This window comes from Amblyomma mixtum, chromosome 8, assembly GCF_055824585.1.
Source record: "Amblyomma mixtum isolate Tamu chromosome 8, ASM5582458v1, whole genome shotgun sequence".
In the NCBI taxonomy this organism is placed as follows: domain Eukaryota; kingdom Metazoa; phylum Arthropoda; class Arachnida; order Ixodida; family Ixodidae; genus Amblyomma; species Amblyomma mixtum.
In genome coordinates, this window is record NC_143019.1 from 125,490,404 (window position 1) to 125,499,227 (window position 8,824).

Consider the following 8,824-nt stretch of genomic DNA (forward strand, 5'->3'; position numbering starts at 1 on the left):
CAGCGCATTTAAGGTTCCCAAAAACTGCTAAAAGCACAAAGACAGCGTTTCCTCGCTGCTGTATGCTGGTCCACAATAATGAGTATAACGGACGAATTGAACTCCATTGTGCACTTATAGCAGACCGCAAATCAATTACTTTTAAAAATCATAACGGCAGTGTAACTTGCATGGCAGTCACCGACACAACGCTTGTGTCTTTCTGAATTTCCACTACAAATGTCGGCTAATATCGTCGTCACCCTCCTGCGTTCTTTACTGCGGGGCCCAATTCATTGAGGAGACCGCAAGCTCTTGCCGCAAACGCTCCGGTTCATAGCATGTAAAAGACTCCGCCTACATTAATTTAATTCATGAGAAAGGGGACAAAAATTACTTGAAAAATTATAGACTGATCAGCTTACTGTCCGTTGTCTACAAGGTATTTACTAAGGTAATCGCTAATCGCGAATAGTGTGAGGCCAACCTGCTTCAGCCAACCAAATGGCCAGGCAGGCTTTCGTAGAGGATTCTCGACCACGGACCACATTCTCGCTATCAAATAGGGTATAGAGAAATGTGCAGAATATAACCAACCCCTATATATAGCCTCCATTTATTTCCAGAAAGCATTTGACTCAGCGGAAACCTCTATATCCATGCAGGCATTGCTGAGCCAGGGTGTAGGAGAGCCTTCTGTGAAAATACTGGAAGATATCTATAGCAACTGCACCGCTACCATAGTCCTCAATAAAGTCAGCAATAACATTCCAATAACGAAGGGCGTCAGGTAGAGAGACACGATATCGCTAATGCTATTCACCGCCTGTTTACAGGCGGTATGGTATCACGCCTTGCTTCGAGCGACAAGCTTCATAAGCCGAAGGGGCGTTGCCTCATTTCGCTGCATAAAAGCGAGCGCGCAATAAAGCACGGCGAGATTCGTGCCGTGGCACTGCGCTTACGCTGGTCTCGTCGATTCCGTCCGAGTTTTATCAGTAACCTCTGTTACAGTCAGGAATAGTTCAAACCACAGTTTGAAGACACAGTTTGAAGAGCGTTCAATGCTTACCTATGCCTCCTTCCAACCGCAACGTCTCCGGTGGCTTCGCAAGTTGCATCTTTCTTGTCTTCTTTCAGCGGCAGATCTACCTCAGACCAGCCGGGGGCGGCACAGTTTAGGCACTTCTGACACCATGTACCGACTTAACGTCGACTGGGTTGACCGACGAGACCAGCATGAGCACACTGTCACGGCACAGTGCCACGACGAAGACCGCTTTGCTGCTGAGCATCGCTAAAGAAGAAGCCATCGAGGTGTACAATACCTTCTCCTACCAGGAAAACGAATCCAAGAACGACTACATAACGGTAGTCAAGAAATTCGACGCCTACTTCGCTTCGCAAGTCAATGAAGTACATCAGCGTTACCTGTTCCGGAGCCGAATGCGAGAGACGGGTGAGCCTTTCGAACATTTTATACGAGACTTGAAGACTAAAGCACGTTCGTGTATCTGCGGGATCAGAGACCAGATTGTTTTTGGAACGCATGATGCAAAAACTCGAGAGAAGCTTCTCGCCAACAGCCAGCTAACGCTACAGAAAGCAGAAAAACTGTGTAAGGCACCCAAAGCAGCGTCAGCACAACAGGAAGTGTGGCTAAGAGAACAAAAGCAAATTGGTCCTGTACCCAAGATAAGAGACGGTTCAAATGAGAGGATGCAAGCGCACTATAAATGCCGAAAGTGTGGAAGGACGCATGGCCCACAAAAATGCCCAGCGTTCGGAAAAATTTGCCGCGCGTGTCGAAAGGAGAATCACTTTGCCCAATGCTGCAGAACGAAAACTCAAGTTGGCGAGTTGCAAGGTACTGAACAAGATTTTGAAATACTCTTAGAGCCAGGCAGAGTGGACTGTGGAGGCAAAGGTCGGGAGTATGCCCGTCGAGCTCAAATTTGACAAGGTGTCTCCGGCAAACCTGCGGCCGTTTTCCCTGTACGCAAAGGTGCACCCCAAGCCGCCGTTAAAGCCCAGCAGTGCAGTGCTGCGATCCTACGGTGGAATTCAGATCAAGCTCGTCGGAATCGTGTGAAAAGAAGTGACCCCAGATGCGCGTACTTCCACACAGTACTTCTTCATTGTTCTGAAGGGGGGCCAAGCAATCCTTGGTTAGCGAGCTTTCGAGGCCCTTGGTCTGTTCTCCCGACAAGTCCACAGCGTATGGGAAAGCAGTCGGAAAAAGTTGCACAAGAATTTCGCCGCCTCTTTTTTGATAAAGGCTGTGTGCAGCGCCGCTACCGCATGGTTCTTCGTGACGGAGCACGCCCAGTCGTCCGGCTGGCGCGACGTGTACCACTGGCCCTGAAAGAGCAGCTACGAGAGCAGCTGGAGCGCATGGAGCGTGCACGAATCATCGCCAGAGTAACCGAGCCCACAGACTGGGTAAGCCCTCTCGTCATAGTACGCAAGAAGAACGGCAAAATAAAAGAGTATATTAAAAGAGAACAATACGACATGCCTACACGCGACGACATAGAGGCTGAACTTGCGGGAGCAAAGGTCTTCACGCGCTCAGACGCAAACTCGGGCTTCTATCAAATTCCGCTTCACGAAGAAACCTCCAGAATCTGCACGTTCGAAACACCTTTTGGCTGCTATCGCTTCCTGCGATTGCCCTTCGGCATCTCGTCGGCATCCGAAGTATTTCAAAAGACCTTAAACGATGGCTTCGAGGCATTGCTAGGAACGAAAGTTTATGTCGATGACATACTACTGGGGGCGCCTCCCGACAAGAACACGAGGAACGGTTGAGGTCTGTGCTGAAGGCTACAGAACGGGCAGGACTAACTTTCAACCCGGCCAAATGCGCCATCAGCGTGACAAAAACAGACTTCCTAGGCGGCGTAATTTAAGCAGAAGGCTTCAAGCCCAGTCCTTCTCTGGTTCAATGCATGCTGCATATGCCAGAGCGAAGCAATAAACTAGCCGAACAAAGAATGCTCGGCATAGTAAATTATTTTAGCAAGTTTATTCCAGCGCTCGCAGACATAACAAAGCTTTTGAGAAGCATTATCAAGAAAGGCGCAGTGTTTGACTGGACGCAAAATCACGAAAATGAGTGGCGTCAACTGTGCCACGCCTTGAGCGAATAACCGCTTCTATCAGTGTTTGATCCGACGAGGGAAACAAGTTTCATGTGACGCGTCATGCGACGGAGTAGGTGCCGCACTTTTGCAGAACCACAACGGCGCATGGAAACCAGTCGCGCACGCGTCAAGAACACTCTCGGAAGCAGAAAAACGCTACTCCCAAATAGAAAAAGAAACCCTGGCCATAACGTACGGCTGCGAAAAATTCAACCACTTGTCTACGGCCGCAAAGTGATCATCGAGACCGACCATCGCCCTTTGATCGCTATCTATAAAAAGGCTATCGCCGATATGCCACCGCGGCTGCAGCGCTTCTTCTTGAGATTGCTCAGATACGATTTCGACCTGCACTTCGCTGCAGGAAAGCAGCTCCTGCTCGCGGACATGCTTTCTGGAGCTTCCAGCAGTCGAGGAAGCGATGCCGTCAGCACCGATGACGTAGAGGTACACGCCGTGAGTACGGCATCTTCCCTAATCAGTGACTCAACATGGCAACGTCTCACTACTGAAACGGCCAGCGATAGTTACCTGAAAAACGTGCTGACCAACTTGAGAAAGAATAAACCAATAGAGGGTCCACTGAAACCTTTCGTTTCCGAGATTTCCCACGTCAAAGGTGTTCTGCTCAAGGGATGCAAAGTCATCCTTCGAAGTAGCACGAGGTGAGATATTTTGCGAAGGATTCACCAAGGTCACCAAGGTGTCAACAAGTGTAAGGCAAGGGCACGTCATCTCGTCTTCTGGCCTGGCATGAACTCTTAAATTGAGGCGCTAGCTCAGAATTGCGCCATATGCAAAAAATACGCCTGCAGTCAGTCAAACGAACCCCTCATGATGCGCCCTGTACCTGACCAGCCTTGGTACAGTGTGGGAATCGATTTTTTTCACTTCAGTGGAAAGGCCTACCTGTGTGTTTATGATTCTTTATAGTAGTAGTAGAAGACCTTTATTCGGCCATAATTTACAGGCCGAGCATGTCGAACGCCTGGGCGACAAGAAGTCGCTGTTCTTCCTCCCCTTCAGCGCCAAGCCCGTCGAGCCAGGTGGTGATGGATAAAGAAGGTGGGGGTAGGAACCCGACTGCTGAGCAGCCGGGCAATAAAAGAGGCAATGGGCCAGATCCATGCGGACCTGGCCCAGTGCCTCTTCTATTGCCCGGCTGCTCAGATACAGGGGCAGTTGGGACAGGAAGGGTCTGATCGATAGCCATAGGGAAAGAGGCGAGACGGGGTGATAACTGCATTCATTTGGATGTGCCGAAGAAGGCGAGCCTCCGGCACCGTGAGCGATGGATGAGGGGGAGGGTAAAGGCGTTTGTCTAGGCGGAGCTCGAGTTAGACCTCATTTATGGTGCGGCGAAGGGTGAGTCTCCCACCGTCCTCCGAGGGCTTGGGCCAGGGATAAACGGTGCCCGGAAAAGTGTGTCGCGGGCTAGCTGATGGGCCAGCTCGTTGCCGTCAATCCCTGAATGCCCAGGGACCCAGCGGAGGAAAACAATGGAAGGCTGCAATGCGGAGGCCACTCGCTCGACCTCCTGTTTGAGAGAAGGGGTTAGGGTGCGTTTGTGTATGTGGTGCATAGCGGCTTGTGTGTGTTTCAGGAGCGTGGAGGTGGGGATGGTACAGGGCGTAGCCGCAGGAACCTCGAAGAGCCACGAAGGAGGCATCCATGTAGGCTACAACCTGGGTATCAAAGAGAGGGGAATGGTGCTGCGCGGGCGCATGACGACGGCCGGCGTGCCGGACGGGAGACATGTTGGTCGGGAGGGGGAAGATACGAAGATTGGGAGCCGGGGTTGGAACAGGAGAGGTAAAAGGGGCGATGGTTATAGGCGAGATACCCGCTCGAGTCAGTAACCACTGACCCTGACGGGTAAGGGAAAGACGGGCAAGCTGCGAGTCACGATGAAGAGAGAGAAGAGAACGGAGAGTATGAAAGATGCCTGTGGCAAAGATCTTAGCGGTAGAGGTAGTGATAGGGAGGTTCAGAGCTGCCTTGTAGAGGCCCACAAGGGTCTTGTACTTTCCACCCTACATTTCCATTAATCACACTCAACTGAACACTCTCGAGATTCTTTATATAACTTCCCAGAGGTGGAATGTCTCCGCGAGACTTCAGCCAGGAGCGTCGTTAATGCAAGTAGCGTCATTTTTGCTCGTTATGTCATACCCATGGAAGTTATTTCCGACAACGGTCCCCAGTTTTCAAGCAGGGAATTTGCCGCGTTTTCACGCGCTTATGATTTCAAGCATGTCACCTCCTGGCCAGGATTCCCGCGCTCAAACGGGCTAGCCGAAAAGCGTGTTCAGGTGGTAAAGAGGCTGCTCAAGAAAACTACCGACGCGAAGCAGGATTTCTGGCTTGCACTTTTGGCTTACAGGATCGACTTCTCCTTCGGAGGGTGGACAAACACCATCAGAGATCCTCCAGGGCCGCAGACTACAGACAACTCTGCCTGACTGCCGATCTGGACCAGCCCACACAATCGGCAAGCATCCACAGCTTCAGTCCCCAGCGCGGCCGCTGTCGGCGCTCAGCGAAGGAGACGTCGTAAGAGTCCAAAGCGGTACATGGGCCACTAAAGCTGAGGTCCTCAAACCGTCAACGTACCCCAGGTCCTACAATATGATGGCGGAGGAGGGGCGTATCCTTCGGCGCAATCGTAAACACCTGCTGCCGACGGGAGAAGCCTTCCTACTTGACATCAGTCACGTCAATGATGCGGGGGAACCGGGGTGCATGAGTGCACACGGTGGTACCGTTCCCTCGCAGTACAACGCCAAATATAATAAATCAAGAAATATTCTAAAGCACACTTAATGCACATATTGCACACTATAAGATGTTTTGAAGCACTACTATGTAAATAATAAAAAGCGCTAGAACCATGGTTTTTATAACTTACTTGCACAGGTAATGCACTCGGTGGAACTATACGCAATCGAAAGAAGTGCAGCGGTGGTGGGATCACGTGTTCTCTGCTTTGTAATAATTCCGAAGTATGTCCAGAGAACCCAATGAAACTGGAGGCATGACGAGGGTTGAATTTTATACCATTAGTTGATACCTTTAGTTGCTTCAGCTGAGGGCGTCGCCAGAGCACGCACGGATATACCGAGTTCGCCAAACTCGGTCCTTCCAGCATAGCGCCCGTGTTGATTTTTTTTTTTAATTTTCGTTAACAGAGACAGTTCCAATACAAGTAATGACACCCGAGGCGTTCTTAAGAACTGTGGTAATTAGCTATCTTTCACTTTTTAGCTGCCTTCAGAAAATTCTCTCCAGTTTTTGAGTTTCAAGTTGTTTTTCAAGGAAGAACACGCCTGGTGGTTGTATTCACACAGATCCCAAAAACCAGTGTTGAGGTTTGACTCGGGACACTCAACACTATAAAAAAATGGAACAAATTCATGTCTCGGGACACTCAACACTATGGAACAAATTCATGTCGTCACTGCGTAGCGGAGAGTGTGCTTTTACGGGTTTGTAGATTTGAAGCTGTACGGTTGCCGAAAGTAGTCATTTCAGCAACATGCGAGAGGCTATTGCGGGCAGTACGGGAAGATTTCGCAAAAACGACCTTAGGCCCAAAACAAAGGAAAGATGCCGTTATTCTGCATGTACACCGAACGGCTCATAATCTTAGAAACGGTGCTGGATGGTTTGACGTGAAAGTAGTGTTTTCTGCGCAACACAAGTTGGGTAGGTGGAGGGGGTGGGGGCTTTGCCGTATTATAAGGAACCGGCGTGCCTTATCTTCCTGAATAGGCCTAGCCTATTCAGGAAGTTTCCCTGAATAGGCTAGGCGCAGCTGGCACAGAATAGAGTTATTTGGAGATATCGGAGGGGAGTTTGTCTTGAGGGGTCTCAGTTAAGGTAAATGAGAATGTTTTGGAGACTAGTACTGTGCGCGCAAATGCGGTCGCGTGTATAGATTATGAATTTGGAATATTCTGCACTTCGTGAACAGGCTTCCTATGAGTTAATTTTCGCAGCACAAATGAGTTTGTTATATTCGAACTGACTGTAAATTCTATCATTTGCGCTATAGATCACATATTGATCATATGGGTGTTCTTTCTTGTGTAGCTAGCAACAGTACTGGATGAAAACAGCGCTCTCACCCAGCTGTGAGAGCGCTGGCAAGCCCAAGAAGCCAAGGCATAGCACTCACACTGTGGTGGTTTGCATGTTGGTTGGCGAGGTAGGCCAATCGAGCCGCACACACACTTCTTGCCCGCACACACTTCGCAGGGCAAAGAACCACTTCTGTAACGCTGCGTGTAAGGGATCGGTTGTGTACGCGGGGTCATCGGAACGCGGCTGGGGGCGCTCAAAGCGAAGCGTCTCCTTTCTCGGAACGCGGCCGCTCGCGAAGGCGCCGGGAAGTACGGGTGTCCCTCGCCCCACGTGTATTTTTGTGCAAAGGAAAGGATGTTCTACCTCGCACGTGCGGGCACGTCTGTGCGTGCGTGTTTGTTTTTACTTGTATTTTGTGGTAGAGAGGGTGGTTTACCTTGTAGAAGCCGCAGAGGCTGGCCATGCCCTTGAAGAGCCAATCATGTTAAGAGTGCAACGGGACTGGGTGTTACTAAAGGTTGGCCGGGCCTCTAGAGCTTTAAAACCGGGCCCCGGAGCGGGAATAGGGGTTCTGGGCTAAGGTGAGATGCTATGCATCTTCGGCTACGCCGAGTAGGGGCCTCCTCTAGGTCAGCCAGTTCCACCTTTTTGTTGTTTTGTATCTTTTTGCCGTTTAATATGTCTCTAGTGCCTTAACATGTATCTAATGTAAATTGCTGTATATAAACTTCAAGTATTAGCCTTACCCCTGCGTGTCAACTCATCACAAGACCGTCTCTGACGGGGCACCCCTGGTGCGAAGGAACGCTTCAGTCTTCAAGTGAACAAACCGTCTCTTGCGGGGCACCCCTGGTGCGAGGAAGATAAAGAACCTATGAAATTTATTTTGCGATTGACACGTTTTCAACTGAAGTTCAGTGGGCGCAGTCTCTAGAGTGAACAACTCTTCTACCATAGGCTTCTTAGCGCCTCTTGTGCGGTAACTCGGAGGTTCGCCTGTTTCTCCTTCAACATACAATCAATATATGCTACACAGTATTTGCTATAAACTTCACTTGTAGTAAATGTTATTCGCACGAAAATTCCTGCATTCGCTCGCTGAAAAGCTTGTGCGTTTTCTCTTTTCGCGAAGCACCTTCCACGCAGATGGCGACCAAATGGAAGTTTAAGCGCTTTGATGCGAGATGTATAAAAATATTGATGATGTAACTAAACATTGAACACCACAGCAAAGGAACAGCGCATGAAATACAGTTCGGCGCACGTTTATTTCCTGCACGAAGCAGTCTGCAGCGTACATCGCTCACGCGCTTTTAAACTCGTCGCTCTATCCAAGGCACGTTTTAGCTGACTGAAATTGAGCTCGCGTATCCAAGCACATGAAAAAAACTAAACAAGTGCAAACCCTGAAAAAGGTTTTCCTCCAGAAAAACTCCACTCACAAGACCACACGTATTCATTTCGAAGCCTTTGCGCAGATGTCATGCACGGCATCAATGTTATGTACCAAAAAGCAAAAAAAAGATACTGCTAAAACAAAGAGGAAGCAGGGTAATGGCCCCCAAGTATCAATTTACTCCTTCAACACAAGTGCTAAAGTAGGGGCAGAGCGTGTG

General features: G+C 49.6%; 1 pseudogene; it reads left to right on the top strand.

Moving 5' to 3' along the window:
- Positions 1–1,218: 1,218 nt before the first annotated feature.
- Positions 1,219–5,948, top strand: LOC149334233 (uncharacterized; annotated as a pseudogene).
- The last annotated feature ends 2,876 nt before the right edge of the window (positions 5,949–8,824 follow it).